The sequence below is a fragment of the Physella acuta genome, unplaced genomic scaffold, assembly GCF_028476545.2.
Source record: "Physella acuta isolate Inbredline_101_S28 unplaced genomic scaffold, ASM2847654v3 ptg000903l, whole genome shotgun sequence".
In the NCBI taxonomy this organism is placed as follows: domain Eukaryota; kingdom Metazoa; phylum Mollusca; class Gastropoda; family Physidae; genus Physella; species Physella acuta.
The window spans coordinates 119,162-144,492 of NW_026732420.1; the positions used below are offsets into that span (position 1 = coordinate 119,162).

Here is a 25,331-nt window from a genome sequence, read left to right on the forward strand (position 1 = left end):
TTGACCCAGTGTTTCTTACAGACATCTCTTGGGGGGGGGGGGGGGGGGGGGGTGTCCGTCTACCCCCCCCCCCGAACGAAATGGAAATTTATATAGAAAATATATACTTTTACCAGTGTTCGCCCCCCCCCCCCCGAAAAATTTACCCCCCCCCCCCTCGCCCACTCTGGAGATATAAAGTGCGCCCCCCCCCTCCCGGAGAAAAAAGTCTGGAAGAAACACTGCCTTGACCTATATCTGATGTCTAGACATTTGAATATTTAAATGCAAGCAGTAAAACTCATCCGCCTCTAGGGTGAGGGTAGAGTTATGGTAGGGGGGTTAAGGTATGGTTAGGGTTAAAAACTAAAAAAGTGCTTTTTTTCTTTTTTTTTTTTTTTTTTTTTTTTTTTGAGGCTGGCGGGGGTTAACTTTTTTTTACTGATACTTATCTGGACGAGATCCTCGATCTGTTGTGTACGTGGATCAACATGGTCGATCTCTTCCTAATTCTAATCTGGGGCACCTTGCATGTTAATGACATGTGTATTGCAGTTGATATACAGCTAGTCATAAACACAAAACAGATATGCTCGAATAGCGCCTGTTTATATTTACGTATCAACTGCGTCACATGTTTACAACTGGCCACATTCCACGGTTGGTTATCTACTAGCCTGCAAGCCCGTCAGATATTTTCAACTACGGGCAATGTTTTCGGTAATTTCAAAGAAAAAAAAGTAAGTTTTGTTATTTATTGTCACGTGCAGTATTTCTTGTTAATTATTGTGTTAATAATTGTGTTGAAAATTTGACTATGTAACAAGGCTAGATGCGTAAATAGAAGAGTTAGGGGCTATCCGGTTTTAGAATATTTAAAAAAAATATAATTCAGAACTTGGTTATTTTAATTTTATGATCTTCATCTTGAATAATTAACAGCTGATGTATCTGCAAGAACTCTTCGTCAGAGAAAAAATATTTTAAAATAGAACGCGATATTTAGGAACGTGTATATATTATATAGATCTAACACAGAAGTAGGACACTTTAAAAAAATTCCCTCTGTCCCTCATAAAGTTTGATGACAGTTCCATAAAACATTTCTTCTTGTTCTTGTTTAGGTTGAATCATCAGATTACAGCACTGAATGTTTTTTTTTCTTTATGACCTATTTTAAAAATTCACCGCAAAATTTTTTTTATAGCTTAAACGCACTTCATCCACACAACCGAAGACACATTTAAGTAAAGCAAAATTGTTGGAATTTAAAAAATTAAAATATTGTAAACTGGAATCACACCATTTTAACCATTTTTAACAGTAACATTTGACAAAAACAAGAATCAAAGGCGATTTCACTTTTCCTAACTCAGGTCGGGTACCCATTAGAGTTGGGTTAACTCAGAGACATTATATGGACACAGATCTAGTATTTGATTTCACGACTTGCAGGTTAGCAGTCTTGTGCTCTACCATCAGACCACGCCGTCCCACTATCTTATACCACCACTGTATATAACACGATATAACAATGATAGACCACGTCTACCCTCTCCGTGTAATTCAACGTGTGAGCGATCTTTAAGATATCTGATGACAGTTTTATATCGTGTTTACAAAATATAAAAGGGAAAATAAAAACGTTTCGAGGGTCTAGGTCATACAGACAAATAAAGAAACAGTCCTTATCACCAAACAAATGGCGGCTTTCTTACTTCCGGGTTGTGACGTAAGTTCCGGCTTCAGGTATCGAGCACAAGCCGAAAGTTATCGGAGTGTCCCATGTTGAGGCGAGACAAGATTGTTTACGTAACTGTTCGGTGTCGGGTCTGTAGTTCCATGCATCAGTGACTGGCACGGATGGGCTGCCAGGGTTAGAGAGTCATCTGAAAATCTTATTGGAGCGTAGGCCTACATGCATACCTGTTAACGCTAAATATTTCTAGATTATATATATATATATATATATATATATATATATATATATATATATATATATATATATATATATATATATATATATATCTATATATATATATATATATATATATATATATATATATATATATATATATATATATATATATATATATATATATATATATATATATATATATATATATATATATATATATATATATATATACAGTGGTCCTATGTAGAAGAAAAATAATGTGTGGCCAAAAGCCCGGACCTCTACGCTGGTTCAAGTTTTTAAAAAAAATTATATATTGAGGTAATGACCATTGTCTTGTTGTCTACGCTGTCATCATACATGAAACTTGCCGGTAGAAAGGTAGATTCAATAAATGCCGTTCTCAACTCCCCATACAAAATCAGCTTTCACTCCCCCCCCCTCCTACGTACATCCGTCCCCCCCCCCCCCCCCACGTATATCCACCCCCACCCCTGTCCATCCACCTCTGGTTGCCTGCAGACATCATTAGGGCTCCCGTCTATAAACAAAGTTATCTTCCAGCGGCTCTGGTTCCTGATACAGCTGGCACTAACTCACAGCTAACCCTAAATCTAACAGACGCACTGTATGCTGATCTCACTGTCCTAACCCTAACCATAGCCCTAATAAACGCACTGTATGCTGATCTCACTGTCCTAACCCTAACCATAGCCCTAATAAACGCACTGTATGCTGATCTCACTGTCCTAACCCTAACCATAGCCCTAATAAACGCACTGTATGCTGATCTCACTGTCCTAACCCTAACCATAGCCCTAATAAACGCACTGTATGCTGATCTCACTGTCCTAACCCTAACCATAGCCCTAATAAACGCACTGTATGCTGATCTCACTGTCCTAACCCTAACCATAGCCCTAATAAACGCACTGTATGCTGATCTCACTGTCCTAACCCTAACCATAGCCCTAATAAACGCACTGTATGCTGATCTCACTGTCCTAACCCTAACCATAGCCCTAATAAACGCACTGTATGCTGATCTCACTGTCCTAACCCTAACCATAGCCCTAATAAACGCACTGTATGCTGATCTCACTGTCCTAACCCTAACCACAGCCCTAATAAACGCACTGTATGCTGATCTCACTGTCCTAACCCTAACCATAGCCCTAATAAACGCACTGTATGCTGATCTCACTGTCCTAACCCTAACCATAGCCCTAATAAACGCACTGTATGCTGATCTCACTGTCCTAACCCTAACCATAGCCCTAATAAACGCACTGTATGCTGATCTCACTGTCCTAACCCTAACCATAGCCCTAATAAACGCACTGTATGCTGATCTCACTGTCCTAACACTGACCTTAACCCTAACAGCGATACCGCAAAAAAAGAATGTTCGATACGATCCTGTTAGGACGAGAAAGCCGGTCATCTTCAAGATGAGCACTATCTAAAACAGAAATTATGGGATGTGACGGGGGTCGGGGGGGGGGGGGGGGGTTCGGGTGTAATCCGTAAACATCAGCAGGTTTTTTAAGACACCCTCCCTCAAAATGTCAAATTTTATTTTTTATAAGTAGCTTTTTCCTTTCTGAATTATTCAATGAGTTCGATCAACATTGAGGAGGTCTACATTGATAGCTTTCTGTTACAGTCTAAAAAAAAAAACGGGAGTGATCTCCTTTAACCTTTCTAGAATATTCTTATATAAAACAACAGGGGATGGGAACTCGGGATATAGACATGATTTTTAATCTTTTTTACATAGGCCTACTTTAACTTTTTAAAATAGAATAAAATCTCGTGGCAAAAGAAATGCACACCAAGTGAACGCCAAATAAAATGTGCGCAATATTATTAGTACTTTATGAATTTACATTAGTTTTTTTGAGAAATCGGAAATAGCGTAAATTACTACTTCCGGTCAACGGAAATTACTCAAAATTTGATAGAAGGTAGAGACATAGATCTTTTACTTACATGTGAAATTTCAATTATCTATCTGAAATAGTACTCAAGTTATAGGCTTTTGAAAAATTCAAAGTAGAAAAAGTACCACTTCCGGTTATCGGAAATCGCTCAAAAGTTGAAACGGATCTACGATTTTGATAAAATACTTATATATGAAATTTCATCAACCTAGTTGTAACGGTACTCAAGTTATCGTGTTTACACACACACAGACACATACACACACACACACACAGATATACGGACAAGATTGCAAAACTATGTTTTGCAAAAATCTCGATTTTTTTTTTTGCACGATTACAAGACTTTCTCTATACTTTGTATATACGAGAAAATAAAAACGCGAAATAACTGCTCAAATTCATTTTCTGCATTTGCTTTTTAAAATGCAAAGCTGTCACATATTCTAACCCCCTCGTCATCCATTGTCACAAAAGTCCACCCCCCCCCCCGCCCCCACCGTTGTGACTTCGTTTATGGACGACCCTTAGTACGCCCCTGTACCACAAGTAAAGGACTGTATTGACGTCATGACGTCATTTGAATGTTCCAACATACAGACGACAAAATGTTCCAGCTTACAGACGACAAAATGTTCCAATGACGACAAAATGTTCCAATGACGACAAAATGTTCCAATGACGACAAAATGTTCCAATGACGACAAAATGTTCCAATGACGACAAAATGTTCCAGCTTACAGACGACAAAATGTTTCAATGACGACAAAATGTTTCAATGACGACAAAATGTTCCAATGACGACAAAATGTTCCAGCTTACAGACGACAAAATGTTTCAATGACGACAAAATGTTCCGACGATAAAAGAAGAAAAATCCCAGGTAAAATAAAAGTTTAACGCGGGAACGAAACCCGATCAGCCTTAAAAAATAATTTACGACTGTTTTCAGCTGTTGGTGTTATTTTTTAGTTCATGACCCATTTCCTCGATTCGAAGGTAGCTTCTACACATGTTCATTTGCTTAGAATACTAGTAAGATTGCTTCGTATTTAACGTCAGATGTAAACAAATCAAAATACATGGAGGGCCTAGTTGTATTTATTTTTAGGGGGCATATTAATGATATAATATCGTGTTACATAATTTAGCAAAGGCAGCTGTATTCAAATCAGATAGAAAATTACGTAATTGAGTCACCCCCCCCCCCCCCACCGAGTCAATTCCATAGGTACGACCTAGTTATATTTCTTTTTAGGGTCCACTTGAATAAGTAATATCTTGATACATAATTTTGCGAGGTAGGTGTATTTAAATCGGATAGATAATTACGTAATTGAGTCCAATTCCTCCCCCCCCCCCCCCCAAGCGGTTAAATTAATATACTAACAAGTCCATTGCATAGGTAAGACCTAGCTATATTTATTTTTAGGTTGCGTATTAATACGAATACGTAATATGTTGATACATAATTTTGCAAAGGTAGCTGTATTTAAATCAGATAATTACGTAATTGACACCCCCAAGCGTTTAAATTAATATACCACCGAGTCAATTCCATAGGTATAAAAAGTTACCCCCCCCCCACCTCCCCTTTAGCAGCGACGTCGTTTAGCGCGAACTGTTTGAAAAAAAAAACGTGTCTCGCGCGCCGCGTGAACCGACTTCCCTCGCCTGACCTCGCCTTGTTATTTTTCCACCGAGCTCTACCGAGTCGTGCGTAGTTCTCTCCCCTTTCACCACCCCTTCTCGCGCGCGCCGTGGACGAAGGGTGGCGGGCGGTGGTGTGTTCGTGTTGTGACCGAGTAGCAGAAGTGAGGGGAGGTTTTCAACCAGGGGAATATAGTTTTTTTTTTCTCAATAGATTTCTGGAGTTGGTTCTAGCATTCCTAGGATACTAACGACAGTGCTTGTGATTATTTTTGTTCAAGAATTTCTGTAAGTCTTTTGATTTTCACTCTTCTTATTGAAAGTTTAAAAAAAATTTAATTAATTATTAGAAATAAAAACAAATTCATTTTGCAAAATGTGGTAGGCCTACAATGAAAATAATCTAATTGTTCATATAAGATCTAGTAGATCTAGTAGCAATTTGGGTATTTATTTAACCACTCTATTTATCAATTAGCTTACACGCATTAGTGTATCTTATAACAATATATTTTTTAAATATACAATTCAATATACTTTTTAGGTAATATAATCATACAGGTAATGCATAATACTAAATCGTATAAAACTGACTTATCCACGTTATAATATTTAACTTTAACTCTAGAAGTCTAGTCTTAACCTTAACGTAACCCTAACCCTTATTTTTAATTTGGAAGTATCGCTTACCGCGATACCAATATCACGAATACCAGGGTATGGCTAATCGATGAGAACAGCGTTATCTAAATACCGGGACAGCGAGCAGCATGCTATTATTGTCATGTAAGGAAATGCTTAAGGTATTGTCGCCGTAGCGGGGACAGTACACCTGTAGGTGTGTTAATGGGGTGGGGTGGGTGGGGGTGGGACCAACTGATACACAAGGCCACGCTGGGTACGCCGCCCGACACCATAAGGCTACGGTGTCGGCTGTGAAGCCCCCCCACCCCCGGGGGCTGATCGAGACAGAAATGATGGGTTTTATTGAGTGGCGCGGCTGAGTTAATTAACGGATTAATTAATTTACGATTGACTTTGTGATTGAATGCGAAGGCTACGCGTCATTAGCTTTACATTCAGGATTATCTTCCTGTTACTGTAATTATTAGCTATATAGGCCTGTCTTTATGCCTTGTAGTAATAGCCCTATAACAATTACCCTAAGCCTCTATAATTTTAAAGTTTTAATTGCTAGTATTCAATTAACTACAAAGAATAATAATACCATATTTATAGCGGCTTTTTAAATATATATTTTTTTATTAAATCGGTCAACAGTAAAGCCTTATTTGAAATGATGTATTAAATTAAATCCCGAGCTATTCAAATCATGATTGTCTTTTTACTTGAAAGTAAAAGAATAGACAACTTCGTTTTTTTTAACGTTTGTTAAAATAATCTAACATCAGAATAAGAAGTATACTGTTCCTAGGTACATCTATGTAGTGATTTACTAGACGGGTGGCTATAGATTAAAGAACAATGCCGGCTCAAGCTTTTAAGCATTTGTTAGGCTGATGGGAACAAAGTTAACAATCGAGCATGTATCTTACCCATGGTACCAGACTATATACACGACAGGCAGGTGCGAGGCATATCCTGTTTTAGACGTGCGTGCAGTTCCATCAGGGGTCTGGAGCCCGGGTTTCGAACGCCAGACTTTCAGGGTAGTAAGCGAGTGTTCTACCGCTAGACCACTCCGTCGGTTGTCATCCCGTGTTGTAAGTAGGGGGTGTCTTCTACTACCTGCCCCCCCCCTTCCCACGACATATGTGACGTCACGCATTTTTGTTTTTACAATTTTTGCTTCTCTTTTATTTATTGTAGAAAAGTCTTACATAGATTCAATAGGGATCAGTTATACACATTCAGTGGGGAGTTGTAATTATATTTAGGCGGCTTCTACATAATAGCTTAAGGCCCCTATACATACATATTAGTCCAGGGCCCTTGTAAATATTAAGTAGGAGGGGTGCTTTTAAGACCGATTCAGTGTTCCCATAGGGCTTGTAAGTAGGTCACCACGCTCGTTTACGTACTTAACAGCTTGTGTTTATCAAATAAAATGTGAATATTTTAATTACATCGGTAAAAAGATGAATACGTTTGATTGTATTATTAGTAAAATGCTTATAATTGTTGAATTTTGGGTACTCTTGGTATTTGTAAATCTTGAAACGAGGCATAGAAACCAAAAAACCGCCATGTTTTTATTTTTTGGTTATCAATGGGAATCACGTTCACAACAATTATTTTAGCTCGATAATGTATATCTCTCCCTGGCTAACGAGACTTCAAATTTTAAAGCGAGAGAGACCGAGACTTACAAGCCCTCTAACGGTAGCCTGTTTCACCTAGTGAATCTAGGCGTTGAACCGCCCCGCACTGGGCCACTACACCGGTATACACACACTGGAGCATGGGCTCGACCACAAGTGAACACGCTGTTACAATATGTTGAGGGCAAGTGTCGAGATCCCCCCCCCCACACACACACCCTGGTGTCATTAAATTTATTTATATATTATATAGAGCCGTCACCCTGTCGTCAAATTTTTATTCTGATTTAAACTTAACCTGGCTAAAAATATATCATGGCTTTAAGAAATAGTTTTCTACTCTATACTGTGAGTCTCAAGTATTCCTTATTTGGCCTTTCTCTTGTTGACAATTATTAATTTATTGAAGACGAGGGGGGCATAAATTAGGTCATGCCCATAGTGTCGTAGAGAGAAGTGCTATGTGACTTATTTTATCGTGGAGCCTATATCAAGAGGAGGGAGGGGGGTAAGGAATGTAGAAAATGTGACGTAACGTAAAAAAAGGGGATGATTTAAAAATAGAAATATAGACATATAGAGGTTAATTATAGTTCGAGCTGTGGTTAGTTTGTGGGTGGGGGGGGGGGGGGGGGAAGCGGAGGGAGGTGTAAACGTAGGAACTTCTTGACGTAATTGGGAGGGGGTGTTCTGTTTTACTTAAAGCACTTTTTTTAACTAATTCTCTAAGAGTATTCACAATAGTAGCAACACATCACATCATAACTTACCCATATTTATGTAGAATCTATATAGTATTATTAAATGTTAATGTCTAGTGAGAATTATAGTTGTTTTTTTCCTGCACATGAGTCCTTGCGTACTGTTTCCTATTTAGTTTATAGATAGGTAACAGTAATTAAAACAATAAGCCTTCGTGTCGAAACATATTTTATGTGCATTTTAAAAAAGCATATTTTGTTGTGTTTTTACTTGTTTTATTTATTGTTAAGATATAAGAGTGTATCGATATTTAAGATGTAAAAACAATTAATACCATTTTTGATTTTTTGATTTGGATTATTTAAATTAAGCCGACCCCCCCCCCCCCTCACCACCAACGACTAAAAATATTAACTATAACGCTCGATCAGGAACACAGATATCTGCCCCATGTTGGAGTCCGGGATTGGTTATAAATTATATAAACAGCTCACTCGCCTGAATTATTATCGCTACTGATTAATCTTGTTATCGCCCCATTTATTATTGAACATAATAATTTCTCAAATAAAAATTAAAAAGACAAATATAATAAGCCAATCGGATTGACAATCAAATATTTTTGCGTCGTCATCAGAAACAAATGTATTTGAAAATTTCTGTGGTGAAAATGGGCCGAAATCGAGTTACAGAATTTAGCCACAAATCCACCTCTCTGTGACCTAACCATCTACTATCAGAAATTGTGTCCCAAGGAAAAAAATACGTATTAACATTTTCTTTTGTTAAGCTGGTACAGATTTTTATTTTAATTACAAATTATAAAGCCCCAAACTAAACACGTAAATATGTACATATTAATATGACTGTAGCCCAGTACTAACTCTCCCCACCCCTTAGTGACACCACTGGCGACAGCATATAGAACTCGTCGGTACGTCCCTACCAAATTTTGGGAGCCCCCCAACACCCCCTAGTGACGCCACTGGCGACAGCATGTGTATCTCGGTACATCCCCACCAAATTTTGGGAGCCCCCCAACACCCCCTAGTGACGCCACTGGCGACAGCATGTGTATCTCGGTACGTCCCCACCAAATATTGCGTCATGTCCTCCTTCCGTTCACCAACTGTCCCGTGACCCCCGCGTCTGATGGCGGTAGATGTGTGCACTGACCCGGTTACTCGCTGGCTGGGGCAGGGATGTCGTGGGCGGGGGGGGGGGGGGGGGGGTGTTTATAGCTCCGGTCTCCACGCTCTGCACTCATGTGGGCTCTGGTGATCTGTAGTACGTGACACCAGTAGCTCGTGGTTATACAGGGCACATATGCCTACACATAGAGCGTACATACACATAAACGTGCAGACATCCTCATACGTACATTTGCACATATCACACACACGTATATATATATATATATATATATATATATATATATATATATATATATATATATATATATATATATATATATATATATATATATATATATGTGTGTGTGTGTGTGCTTGTGTGTGGGTGAGTGAATGTAAATATAAGTGTGTGTGTTGTTATATTATAAAATTATACACTTCCAGTAATGCATTAATGCAGAGGCGTAGCGAGGGGGGGTGCGGACCGCACCGGTGACACCATTTAGGGGGTGACACCAAGGCAAAAAAAAAATAGCAAAATATATAGTGAAAAACTTGAGGGGGGTGCAAATCGAAAGTTTGAGGGGGGGGGTGCAAATCGTAAGTTTGAGGGGGGGGGTGCAAATCGAAAGTTTGAGTTTGCGGGGGGGGGGGGTGCAAAATCGAAAATTTGAACGTTTGTCCCCGGGAAGGGTCGCTATGCCTCTGGGGGGTGACACCATTAAGTGCCGCACCGGGTGACACCCGACCTCGCTACGCCACTACATTTATGTTTTTTTCAAATATTTTGTTACTGTTCCAAAAAAATATGTTGTGATATCGAGTCATAAATTTTATAGTCATTAATGTTATTATTAATGTTATAATTTTTCGTCTACAGTGTACAACATAATAAAACGAAACAAGCAATGATTTAAAAATCCATATTTTGTAATTTTTTCTCCAAAAATTCCCCCCGCCCCCCTAAATCTTCCCGGTATTAAAGCACCAACTGTGTTAAATATAACATCTTTACAAACTTCATAAATACTGTTCAAATAATTTATTCTCTCTCTTCTTTCTATTGACTCGATCGAACTCTTATACGAATGTATATTGAAATGAAATTTCAAATTGATCAGCTAAATTAAGTAACAGACATCGATCAAATCTGTATTCTTAATATCGGATTCCCGAGCGAACCTAACAATGGACTTTTAAAAAAATTTCAATGAATGAATAGATGAGCGCTAACCCTCTACGTTAACGTTAACAATAAACCGACAGTCACGTTGTAGCATTAAATACGTTACCTTCTATTTACATGGCTTTAATGACATACAGAGGTAATCCAGCTGGCCAATTAAGTTCGATAATTAAAGAGACACCTTATGGATCGCTCGTGTTCCTTCCACCCCACACGCGCTTTATTTGTCAGACGATTAAACCAAAGAATAAAACCAGTAACCCAGAAATAGCTTTCGTGGATCGAATTCCAGCGCCAGTTTTGTGCGCAGGTTAGCGCGGATTATCTTCCCTTGGTCAATGAAAAACTCGTTTAATTAAAATGACAAAAAATTCCACCGTCGGTGGCTTTTGTCCGAGATATTTATTGACATTTCTTTTTTTAAAAACTTGGAGCTATCTTGTGGTTAAGTATTGAAGACATTCAAGTCAATCGTTGCTGTATTTAAGTGTTGGGGTAGACATGATTGATATTTAAAATTGGTTTAGTTTGAAGTGGGTTGAGGGGGGTCACACTTGGGTTAAAGTGGGTTGAGGGGGGTCACACTTCGATTGAAGTGGGTCACTTTATGCAGGTGTGAACTGTCTGTACATTTTAACACCTTAGGGTATCGTATCGGTCCTCATATCGCATCGATTGACAGTATCGTCTAATCATACATAGTATCGAGTTATAACCCATAAAAGGTATCGTTTCTACATAGAATCGCCCGACTGTAAACAATATCGCCCAGCGTGGGAGGGTTGGCAAACCCTCATGGTTGCTATACAGAAAATTCCCGAGTTCGATAGCTTGGGACAGCAACCCATCTAGGAGAGACAACTCCAAAATCGAACAACTTGTAGTTTGTTCATTAGTTTGATCTTGCTATTGAAGAATATCTAGGCTGAAAAGCATGCTGAATTGGATTCAACGGCCTATATGGCGCATAACAGGTTGACACGTAATACTTAATTGTGTTGGAACAAATCCCGTCCAACATTACAAATAAGAACCACGAAGAAGAAGAAGCCAGACACCAAATATAATCACTGGCCATGTAAACTATTGACTAGCTGTACCGACCAGCTGTATGGGGGTAGTGAGCCGCCATATTGGTAACGTGTTGCTAAGTCAAACCTAACATAGTCCCAGCCAATGTTCCATCTAAGAATCTAAGGGGAAAAAGTTAGTGTGTAACGTGTATTTTGTGTGAGCGGTGTTATCAAAGTCTTATACAAGGATATGTATTTTACAAAAGGACTGCGCGGCTGGGTCAAAACTACTGCGCGGCCGCGCAGTCGCGCAGCTTAGTGGGAACATTGTTCCCAGCTCTGTTGATTGTTCCCAGCTCTGTTGATTGTTGTCCGATCCAGAATGTAGTAGCGTCCCGAGTACCGCACAATATGTATTACCGAGTATCGCACAATATGTATTACCGAGTATCGCACAATATGTATTACCGAGTATCGCACAATATGTATTACCGAGTATCGCACAATATGTATTACCGAGTATCGCACAATATGTATTACCGAGTATCGCACAATATGTATTACCGAGTATCGCACAATATGTATTACCGAGTATCGCACAATATGTATTACCGAGTATCGCACAATATGTATTACCGAGTATCGCACAATATGTATTACCGAGTATCGCACAATATGTATTACCGAGTATCGCACAATATGTATTACCGAGTATCGCACAATATGTATTACCGAGTATCGCACAATATGTATTACCGAGTATCGCACAATATGTATTACCGAGTATCGCACAATATGTATTACCGAGTATCGCACAATATGTATTACCGAGTATCGCACAATATGTATTACCGAGTATCGCACAATATGTATTACCGAGTATCGCACAATATGTATTACCGAGTATCGCACAATATGTATTACCGAGTATCGCACAATATGTATTACACATCGATCAATCTGACACACTCCCACTCGCAGTGTGCGTATTTCACACAATCACAAACATTGCTTACCCCCCTTTTTTTACGACAGGTCTTATTTCAATGTTGTTCGTTTTTAAACTCCAGGTCATAATTAGTGCTTTGTTTCGTTCAACGAACTTTTGGTTCGTCCAACGAAATTTGGGATCGTTCGACGATATTTTGGTTCTTATAACAAAATTTTTGTTCGTTCAACGGAGCGAAATAACATCATATCGCTACCGAGGTTCGTATACTTAATAGTCAGTTGATCGGAAAACCAATGACCAGTGGTCAGTGGTACCTACCACCAATTGCCAGATGTATCCTGCGCGTCTTCACCATCAGCTACGTGTTGTCCGTGATTGGTTATCGGAAATCCATCGATGCCCTCTGTTACGTAACTACTCATCGCTTTACTTTTTCACAGCGGGTCATAATTAATCAAAAACTAAAAAAAATAAACCATGCACCTAGGCAAGGTCATACTGTGGGAGGTCAAGGTCACGGAAACAGCCACCTGAGCCACCTGTACATTTGACCTATATATCCAGCCGCGTTTTACTTTTTTTTGTTGTTGTTGTTGCTTGTGTTTGGGGAAGGTATTGGGGAGGTGGTGTAACTTTGTTACATAAAACGTATTCAAGAGTTTACTATGATGTAACATTTTCCCCCACCCGTGATGTAAATTTCACTCGTGGGGTGGTGTCTAGAGTGCGCATGTTACTGGATAAAACGGTCAAGTCAGCGATTGTAGAGGTACGTGTTGTGTGTGTGTCTGTCAGTAGTGTTAAGTCCACTTGAGCCATCGGATGTGGAAAAACGGTTTATAGATCTGCACACAGTCTGAGATGTTTTATTTCAAACGTGTAGAGTTTATGTCTGTCTCTAGTGTTATGTTATTTCATGCTTGTAGTTGTTCTGTCTGTCTGTAGTGTTATGTTATTTCATGCTTGTAGTTGTTCTGTCTGTCTGAAGTGTTATGTTATTTCATGCTTGTAGTTGTTCTGTCTGTCTGAAGTGTTATGTTATTTCATGCTTGTAGTTGTTCTGTCTGTAGTGTTATGTTATTTCATGCTTGTAGTTGTTCTGTCTGTCTGTCTGTCTGTAGTGTTATTTCATGCTTGTAGTTGTTCTGTCTGTCTGTAGTGTTATGTTATTTCATGCTTGTAGTTGTTCTGTCTGTCTGTAGTGTTATGTTATTTCATGCTTGTAGTTCTTCTGTCTGTCTGTCTGTCTGTAGTGTTATTTCATGCTTGTAGTTGTTCTGTCTGTCTGTAGTGTTATGTTATTTCATGCTTGTAGTTGTTCTGTCTGTCTGTAGTGTTATGTTATTTCATGCTTGTAGTTGTTCTGTCTGTCTGTAGTGTTATGTTATTTCATGCTTGTAGTTGTTCTGTCTGTCTGAAGTGTTATGTTATTTCATGCTTGTAGTTGTTCTGTCTGTAGTGTTATGTTATTTCATGCTTGTAGTTGTTCTGTCTGTCTGTAGTGTTATGTTATTTCATGCTTGTAGTTCTTCTGTCTGTCTGTAGTGTTATGTTATTTCATGCTTGTAGTTCTTCTGTCTGTCTGTCTGTCTGTAGTGTTATTTCATGCTTGTAGTTGTTCTGTCTGTCTGTAGTGTTATGTTATTTCATGCTTGTAGTTGTTCTGTCTGTCTGTAGTGTTATGTTATTTCATGCTTGTAGTTGTTCTGTCTGTCTGTAGTGTTATGTTATTTCATGCTTGTAGTTGTTCTGTCTGTCAGGCAGTGGCGTAAACAACCATGTAACCAAGGTGGACAAAGGCCCCCAGGGGCCCTGAGGTGGCAGCCCCCCCCCCCCCCCCCCCCCCCCCCGCCTAGTCGCATTAGTAAATAAACTAGCCCTTGAAAACACTTGACGCTCTTTGAAATTTGGTTTTTTACTTACTAATATTTAAGAAATATGTGTGATCTATTTTATATATTGTAAAAAAAAGGAAAAGAACTTTAAAAGAGTATAAACCGACACACACACACACACACACACAAATAAAAGAAAAGAAAATGTAAGTAGTTTGTGTCATTATATTTTCCTGTTCCAACTACATGCACAATTTAGTTGCTGATTGTATACATAGCGCGCTTTAATATCAATTTATTTTCTGTAAACCTTAAGGGTTTAAATTTATAACATACATCCTAAATAACATTTACATTTATAAGAAGTTTTTTTAATATCCACGGGGCGCCGGCTTATTTGGTGCATCACTGACTGCAGGTTTGTTATTTAACTTCAATGAATATCTGCTTTTAACAAACATATAAACACTGTATTAGCCTTACCATTGAAATAAAATAACTGGTTTTGCATGTAAGGATTAGGAGTGGGTTAGGGTTAAAAGATACACATCGTTTATCTGGGTTAAGAGAGCAAAGCCGACCTAGATTTCCTAGGGGTGGTGTTTTTTACCGTGGCGCACAGTTACGAGATTAATCCGCAGCGTACGTCATTGTAATAGAATACCACGCCGCCATACTGACAGTCGTCTGCTAAACAACGCAGCTTTTTAACCCTTAAATGCATACCGGTACAAATCTGCAACATACCAGTTACCTTCCCATAAAATATTAGCCTCAACATGTTTTATTCTGTGCATCACGTTGTTTGACTGCTACAATGTTAACCTACAGCTTGCGCATGTCTAAGTGACCTAGATTTGTTTTACCGCCAAGCCGATCTCAAATTTGTGCATGATCACAAGGTTTTTTATATCAGCATTTTTGGTTGGCGTTTCAAAGTTCCTCAAAGTCAAATAAACTGGTTTTGGAATTTCCAAAAATATGTTTCTGACAACCTAAGGTATGTATTACATATTGTATGTAATGTTTTGAAAATCAAATCATAATTTATTTTAAAATCTTCACAAAACGTAGGTTGCAGTGCTGCAACGTTATGCAAATTGGCCTACTTTTGCACTATTTTTTTACTTTATACATCAGCATTGGTTATTATATAGTACCTTGTTTTTCTTCTAGTTTCAGCATAATCATTAAGAAATCAATGTGAATCAAGGTGAAGAATAATATGAAGTAGATGCTCTTGGTGATCCAGAGTATCTTCCTGGATCTCCTGGACCAGTGTGGACCCTAGATATCCTGGACCAGTGTGGTCCCTAGATATTATGGACCAGTGTGGACCCTGAATCTCCAGGACCAGTGTGGACCCTAGATATTCTGGACCAGTGTGGACCCTAGATATCCTGGACCAATGTGGACCCTAGATATCCTGGACCAGTGTAAACCCTAGATATCCTGGACCAGTGTGGACCCTAGATATCCTGGACCAGTGTGGACCCTAGATATCCTGGACCAGTGTGGACCCTAGATATCCTGGACCAGTGTGGACCCTAGATATCCTGGACCAGTGTGGACCCTAGATATCCTGGACCAGTGTGGACCCTAGATATCCTGGACCAGTGTGGACCCTAGATATCCTGGACCAGTGTGGACCCTAGATATCCTGGACCAGTGTGGACCCTAGATATCCTGGACCAGTGTGGACCCTAGATATTATGGACCAGTGTGGACCCTAGATATTATGGACCAGTGTGGACCCTAGATATCGTGGACCAGTGTGGACCCTAGATATCCTGGACCAGTGTGGACCCTAGATATCCTGGACCAGTGTGGACCCTATATATCCTTGACCAGTGTGGACCCTGGATATCCCGGACCAGTGTGGACCCTAGATATCCTGGACCAGTGTGGACCCTAGATATCCTGGACCAGTGTGGACCCTGGATCTCCTGGACCAGTGTGGACCCTAGATATCCTGGACCAGTGTGGACCCTAGATATCCTGGACCAGTGTGGACCCTGGATCTCCTGGACCAGTGTGGACCCTAGATATCCTGGACCAGTGTGGACCCTAGATATCCTGGACCAGTGTGGACCCTGGATCTACAAGACCAGTGTGGACCCTAGATATCCTGGACCAGTGTGGACCCTGGATATCCTTGACCAGTGTGGACCCTGGACCAGTGTGGACCCTGGATCTCCTGGACCTGTGTGGACACTAAGTCTCGTGGAATAGTGCAATGACAGGTGCAAATTCACATCAAGCTCAAACAGTTTGCCACAAGTGCAACATATATCTTTGTTGTAACAAGACCAACAACTGTCTTAAAAAGTATCACCTTACTACATAATGTTGCAGACATGCAACATTTCGGATTTTAATTAAAGAACATGTTTAAACTAAAAATATTTTTTTACTTGACTATACTCTTCATATACCCACCAAAACAATATAAAAATATTTTTTTCAATCATTATTAAAAAGTCATGCATTTAAGGGTTAATATATAATTAGTCTAATTATTCCCCCCCCCCTTAAATACGCTACACACACCTTTTTAAAATAGTATGTTAATACATGTAAATTCGATTCATTTAAACATAAACAGCGAATGTAAAATATTCAGAAAATGTAACGGCTTTTTTGTTTTCTTTTATCAACAACCTAACCGCACTCCTAAATGCATCCGTGTTTCTTCCAGACTTTTTTCTCCGAGGGGGGGGGGGGGGGGTGTTTGACATTTTCTTGGGGGGGGGGGGGGCACTGTTAAACGTATATATTTTCTATATAAATTCCATTTCTTTCGGAGTGGCGGTAGACTTTCTTCGGGGGGGGGGGGGGGGGGAGGGGCTTTGGAAGAAACTTTGAACTGCGTATTAATACTAGACTTAAATCGACCGCTAACCCTAAACGAGAATCTGTTTTTTTTAATTAATTCTACCCCGCTGTTTACAAGATAAGTTGATGCTCACGGCACATCGTTAGTGGTGTGCTCTCAACCAGCAGAGAACTCAGACATGCCTTGATGTGATTGCCTGCCCTGACCAGCGACCTTAATCTTGCAACGACCTTGATCGATCACCTGGTCGCCTGGCTAGTTAAGTGACAGGAGTTACATCCCATTATGTGTGACGCAATAGCGAGGGGGATTCTGTGTGGGATCTGCCGGTTAGGTCACAGATACCTGGATCGTTTGATTCAGGGAAGAGCAGCCTAGATACCTGTATCGTTTGGTTAAGGCAACGGCTGCCTAGATACAGGTGAAATTTAGTACAGACAAGGACTGCATAGCTATTTGTATCAGTTGGTATAGGCAAGGACTGCCTAGATGTCTGTATTATTTAGTTCAAGCAATATATATGTAGGGGCCTATATATATATGTATATATATATATATGTATATATATATGTATATATATATATGTATATATATATATATATATATATATATATATATATATATATATATATATAATTATATATACATATATATATATATATATATATATATATATATATATATATATATATATATATATATATATATATATATATATATATATATAACTTTTGAATTGCGCTTTAGGCATTAGGCAAGTGATAGTGTATGTCGTAGGCAAGGACTTAATATATTGTAACGTCTGGCTTAGGAAAATGACACATATCTTGTATCTGTGTCAGGAGAGTGCTACCTGTATGGTGTCTTTATTAGGCTAGTGCTACCTCCATAGTGTATGTGCTACTTGCTAGTGAATGGCTACCCCGGACATGTATTGCGCATGTGCTAAAAAAACAGATCGAAGCGGCTTGATGTCTCCAGATTTGCGTGCACAGATCGGCCAATAGAATTAGATCGAATGAAGCAATAAATTATCTACAAAATAGCTTTTGTCAATTCGGGATTGCGATAAGGGACGAGCGATGATAAGGCAAGGAGGATAACCGCGTCTGTTTGCCAGCCAGGGGAGGTGACTCGATTTGTTAAGGGAGGGAAATAGAAAATTTGATAGGCAAGCGGGAACATATTTTTCTCGTGGGATGAAAATTTAAAAAAAAAAAAAGTGAGATTTGAGGTAGTCTTGTTCTTTGTTTTTACTTGTAATATAGGAAAGAACTTCCCATAACATTATGTGCAAACATGTTATGCGTAGTATTGCCCGTTTACATCGACTTCAGTCTGTTTTTCTTTCTGGATTGCGTCTATAGCATTTGTCCTTACATGAACAAACTACAAGACAGCAGTTGTTTGATTTTGGGGTTGTCTCTCCTAGACGGGTTGCTGTCCCCAGCTGAGAAGCCCCGGGGATCCGAACTGGAGGCTTTTGGGTTAGCAAACATGCACAGTATAACAGGTGAAGTAGAGTTAACGTGTGACTATTCTCTTGGACTTTGATCGTATTGTTTGACGAGAGCGATCCCTAACCACGGTTGTATTGACGAACAGTGCTGGGTACGCTACAGGGCTGGGTGGTCTCGGGTACTTGTAGTTGAAAATAAAGCTCCTCTTGTGTTCCCTAACGATCCATAGAGCAGGTGAAGAAGAGTTAATCTGTTTCTTGACACAGTATGTCAAAGGATGGTGTGGTCAGCACTATGCCCAGCCGCCTTTACGTTTATTAAACTAAGTCAAGTACCCATCAAAGATTGGCGGACTCAGGGAAGAGTCCTACAGACACGAACTGGAGACTTACAGGATAGCAGTCGTAAACTCTACCATTCCACCACGCCGTACCTGGGTACTTCCCGCCAGGATTCGAACTCAAGACGTGCGGTCTAGCAAGTCCAATGTTTGTCTAATGAAGATATCCCACCATGTCGCCGTACAGGGATCCGTACAGTGAACTATCAATTTCTGTTACACGGCCTGGCTTGTACTTGATAAGAAAATCAATGAGGGTTTTAGTTTACAAAAGATAGGTGGGCTGTGTGTATAATCGCATTCTTTTCTCTCTCCTCTCCTCTCCTCGTCTCTCTCTCTCTCTTTCTCTCTCTTCTCACGTTCAGTTGTGGGGTAAAAGGAGGGTATTTATGGTAGGGCATTGGTGGACAGTTGGTGGGGTGGTGGGGAGGGGAGGAATGAAGAGGGAAGTTATGGTATTTTATGAAGAAAAGTAATTTATATTTTTTTTTTAAATTTCGATAATTGATGAGTGCAACCACACACACGCCTAGATAAAATATTTTTTTTTAAATGATAAAAAAATAAAGCAATTAAATTAAGCTTTTTTTTTAGGGGACAGAAATGAATTAATTTGCGATTTTTGTGTAGATTCCCCCTAAAGCTATCGTTAAAGGATATCTTTTTTTTATTTCATTTTAATAATTGAATTCCTTGTTGGTGTCCTGATCACGTGATATAAGGATCTGATTTAAGGTCAGAACATACGTCACGTTAAGCTAAGAGTGGGAGGTGGGTTTAGTTACAGATACAGGTTCATCATAATGTGGGCTTTTGTTGTTAGATGTTGACTTTTTGTAGGCTTTTGTTGTTAGATGTTGACTTTTTTGTGGGATTTTGTTGTTGGTTAAAGGTTCACGAAAATGTGGGCTTTTGTTGTTAGAGGTTGATGATATTGTGGGCTTTTGGTGTTCGGGGTGGACGGTGTTGTGGGCTTTTGTTGTTAGATGTTGACTTTTTGTGGGCTTTTGTTGTTAGTTACAGGTCAGTAGCGTAGCGAAGGGGGGGGGGGGGGGGCAAGGGGGATATATGTCCCCCGGGCGCCGACCTTAGGGGGCGCCAAAATGGGTTGGAAAAATAAATTGAAAGGTTGAGGGGACTGCTTCGAGCAAGCCTATCATATTTATAAAGGTACAGCTTATTAAATGGGCTCATAATATCTTGGCCAAAAACTTATAACACAACATAATTTATTTTGTAATATTTAATATTTACTATTTGTATAACGAACCGGATGTGTGTTGTAGTATGTAGCCTTATCGTAAACCGGAAGTGTGTTGTTATACATTCTGCTACAAAAAGGAAGTATTAAATTATTATAATGCATTCTAGAGTAAACAGGAAGTGTGATGTAGTATTTGACGTCATATCGTAAACCGGAAGTGTGGTGTAGTCCCCGAGATTAAAAACAGAAACTATAGTGTGTCATTGATTTTGGGACCTGATCAGAAATGTTTTTCTTTTTTAATTTTTGATCCACAATCCTTAACTTAGCTGGCCAGTTTCTAACACTAACTAACCAGGTCAGATGGTTGTAGCCCTACGGCAGGTCAGATGTGTGTAGCCCCACAACATATGTGTGTAGCCCCACAACATATGTGTGTAGCCCCACAACATATGTGTGTAGCCCCACTACAGATGTGTGTAGCCCCACTACAGATGTGTGTAGCCCCACTACAGATGTGTGTAGCCCCACTACAGATGTGTGTAGCCCCACTACAGATGTGTGTAGCCCCACTACAGATGTGTGTAGCCCCACTACAGATGTGTGTAGCCCCACTACAGATGTGTGTAGCCCAACTACAGATGTGTGTAGCCCCACTACAGATGTGTGTAGCCCAACTGTAGGTCAGATGTGTGTAGCCTCCGACGCTACCCTCAAGCCCTCCCCCCCACCAAAGCTGATTAGACGGAGGAGCTTCCTCTCTCTGGCTCTAGTCCTGGCTTAGCCATAATTGGAATCTTTGGGTCAGCGGCCCGACCCACAGTGGGCTCCATCTTCATACACAATTAGGGACTTTAAGATGGCTAGGTATGGAAGACAAGGCTGTTTAAAGTCATTGGGCTTAATCTGGTTTGAATTGCAGTCTATGTGCAAAGATGGGTATCTGGCATTATGTATAGAAATGTTGCCAGATTCTACAATGGTGTACTGTATAGTGGCATCATACCTTGATAGGACTTGGCCATAAATCTTCATATGACTTGGCCACATACCTTCATATAACTTGGCCACATACCTTCATATGTCTTGGCCACATACCTTCATATGACTTGGCCATATACCTTCATATGACTTGACCACATATCTTCATATGACTTGACCACATATCTTCATATGACTTGGCCGCATACCTTCATATGACTTGGTCACATACCTTCATATGACTTGGCCATATACCTTCATATGACTTGGCCACATACCTTCATATAACTTGGCCACATACCTTCATATAACTTGGCCACATACCTTCATATGACTTGGCCATAAATCTTCATATGAATTGGCCCCATATCTGTAGTTCTGTATCAACCTACCTCCACTTTACACGACATAGTAAAACATTTCTTTAGGCAGAAACAAACACCTCCCCTCCCCTCCCCACCCCTTCAAGGTGCGAGTATTAACTTATGTATCCGATTTGTAACGTAACTTCAGATTTCATTACATAATCTTAATCCTTACCTAATATACCAAATGTTTAATAGCAGGTATTGTCGCTGACTCTAAGAGACATACCACCATCCCCCCCCCCCACCCAGCTGCTCCCCGCTCCCCCGCCCCCACTTCTCACCTGGAAAAGACACCTACGTTTAAAGGTGCCGGACGTGTCGTGTGGAATACCCCAGCTCCAGATCTCGTTTAAACATTTGACAGGTAGAAAAACATTGGGGGGGGGGGGGGGGGGTGAGTTGGGGGGGGGGAGTGGAAAATCAATTACAGGCTTACAAACAAAAGTTTTGACACCAGACACACAACATCGGATTATTAGCATTTACTTGATGTGGTGAAAGTACGTGATTCGGGGCTGTTTTTTGTTCGTTAACTTGGGGTGACCGCCTTTTGAGGGTGAAATGGGTCCCTTTAACAGTTTATATAAAATTGAAAAAAGGAGTCTATTTTTCCCAAAGCATAGATATTAAAACTAAAGTGCGGAGCATAACATTTGGTAGAAATGTAAGAAATAGAGTGCACTCATATATAGGGTAGTTTTCTTGGGTCAGTCAATTGCTTAGTCAGCGTTTGCTCTCTCAAGCCGAGTGGAGAAAGATTCGAACCTGCGGAACGGAGAACGGCTCTATTGCTCGACCGCGATGTTTCTGCTGGGAATGCGGGCTGGGAAGAAGAGTAAAGGAGTCACTAGAGGAGTCACTAGAGGAGTCATTAGAGGAGTCATTAGAGGAGTCATCAGAGGAGTCATTAGAGGAGTTATTAGAGGCATTAGAGGAGTCATTAGAAGAGTCATTAGAGGCATTAGAGGAGTCATCAGAGGAGTCATTAGAGGCATTAGAGGAGTCATTAGAAGAGTCATTAGAGGCATTAGAGGAGTCATCAGAGGAGTCATTAGAGGAGTCACTAGAGGAGTCATTAGAAGAGTCATTAGAGGCATTAGAGGAGTCATCAGAGAATGTGGAAACAACAGGCGGAACCCTTTTAAATTGAGGCCATTGATTGTTGTGGCGGCTCTGTGTCATTCATCACAGAGTGACATTTGTCGTCACGTGACCTATGTGGCATCACGTGTTGTCATTGGCCAGCTGACATTTGAAACGTCTCTGTTGGCTCTTAACTTTGTGTTGTCCGGCACTTCCTGTCGCTGCCAGCACGGGAGTGAAGGTTTCGTCCTCTGGCGTAGGACACGTCACTAGAATACGTCACTAGCATACATCACTAGTACACGTCATTGAAACACGTCACAAACACATCGTAACGTGTGAGGTATCGCCACTCGACAACCCCACCCAACTTTCGTATACCACCCTACCATCCTACCATCACCCTCCTATACCATCCTACCATCACCTTCATATACCACCCTACTATCACTTTCAATACCACCCTACCATCACCCTCATATACCACCCTACCATCCTACCATCACCTTAATATACCACCCTACCATCACCCTCAAATACCACCCTACCATCACCCTCAAATACCACCCTACCATCACCTTCATCTACCAACCTACCATCACCTTCATATACCACCCTACCGCCCCACCCCTCCACATCTCTCCTCCTCTAAACCCCTTGTGTTCTTACATTAAATATTCATGCTCCACGTTATATAATAAACCAGATCAATTAATCTCTTTAAAAAATTCTATACCCTAATCATATATCGCCCACACAATTACTGGAAAACCTATTAAAGTTTTAATAAATCCAAGAATTCAAAACGAGACTGCGATCTAAAATTTATAAAACGGCTTCTGGATTTGATGGCCTGGGCGTATGATAACAATTCCTGTAGCTTGATTAAAATTATACGGCGGTGTATTATGCCTTGTGCACTTTAGCTAGACATGGTTTCACATTCTTTGATTGTTTTTTTCTTTTACTGTTGGGAGCTGGCGTAACGTTATTGTGAAAAATTTAGTACATCAATGACAGTGTAGTGGATAGTGAGAGTTAGCTGGATTAATCGAATTGTACGAATGAAGGCTTTACATCTGGTGATAGATAAGACTACCACCACTTTACGCCCTTGAATTCACCCTTTACGCCCTTGATATTCACCATTTACGCCCCAGATTATGGCCCCTTTACGCCCCAGATTATCGCCCCTTTCCGTCCTTGCTTTACCACCCCTTTATATGCTTTCTTCTTCTTTGTTCTTTATTTTCTAATGTTGGAAGGGAATCCCTTCAAAGCAATTAAGTATATGTGTCAACCTGTTATTCGCCGTTTTTATATCCTTGACTATCATCTCTTTACACCACGACCACCATTTACGCCCCATATTACCACCCTTTACGACCCTACCACAATTTACGCCCCCCCCCCCCCGTTTTATTGATATTCACGTGTTGATGAACGTGTGTCCCCCTACAAAAAATGGACGGTTTAATCACGTGCAGAAGATGAGCTAAAATTACAGTCGCCCCGCCGTCCGAGAGAGCAGATTGGATTAAATGGACATGGATGCTGGCATGGTGTCTGGGGGTGGGGGCAACGGGGTGCTGGGGGTGGGGGCAACAAATGATCCAGGCGGGGCTAAAATGAGGGATGGGTGAGGTGATAAATGATGGGGGGCGGGGGTTGAGGAAACATATAATCTTTGGGTGTGAAAATAGAAGTTCTAATGGAGAGGTAATACACAATCTAGGGGCAAGAATACAGCTAGGGGTGGGGTTACACAAGATACGGGGCGAGACAACAAAGATCTAGGGGTAAGACAAGAAATATCTAGGGGTGAGAAAAGAAATATCTAGGGGTGAGACAAGAAATATCTAAGGGTGAGACAAGAAATATCTAGTGGTGAGACACGAAATATCTAGGGGTGAGACAAGAAATATCTAGGGGTGAGACAAGAAATATCTAGTGGTGAGACAAGAAATATCTAGTGGTGAGACAAAAAGATCTAGGGGTGAGACAAAAGATCTAGTGGTGAGGCAAAAAATATCTAGGGGTGAAGCGACAAAAGATATGGGGCAAGGCAACAAAGATCTAGGGGTGAGACAAGAAAGATCTAGGGGTGAGACAAAAAAGATCTAGTGGTGAGACAAGAAAGATCTAGGGGTGAGACAAAAAAGATCTAGGGGTGAGACAAGAAAGATCTAGGGGTGAGACAAGAAATATCTAGGGGTGAGACAAGAAATATCTAGGGGTGAGACACGAAAGATCTAGAGGTGAGACAACAAAGATCCAGGGGTGAGACAACAAAGATCTAGGGGTGAGACACGAAAGATCTAGGGGTGAGACAACAAAGATCTAGAGGTGAGACAACAAAGATCTAGGGGTGAGACAACAAAGATCTAGAGGTGAGACAACAAAGATCTAGGGGTGAGACAACAAAGATCTAGAGGTGAGACAACAAAGATCTAGGGGTGAGACAAC

The 25,331-nt window shown here is 40.3% G+C and overlaps 1 protein-coding gene across 1 annotated transcript in view; it reads left to right on the forward strand.

Moving 5' to 3' along the window:
* Window positions 1–5,606: 5,606 nt before the first annotated feature.
* Window positions 5,607–25,331, forward strand: part of LOC131953057 (high affinity cGMP-specific 3',5'-cyclic phosphodiesterase 9A) — a 167,052-nt gene continuing 147,327 nt past the window's right edge. The window contains exon 1 of the mRNA XM_059316072.1: window positions 5,607–5,778. The gene's annotated coding sequence lies outside the window, so the exon portion shown is untranslated. The remainder of the gene's footprint in view (window positions 5,779–25,331) is intronic.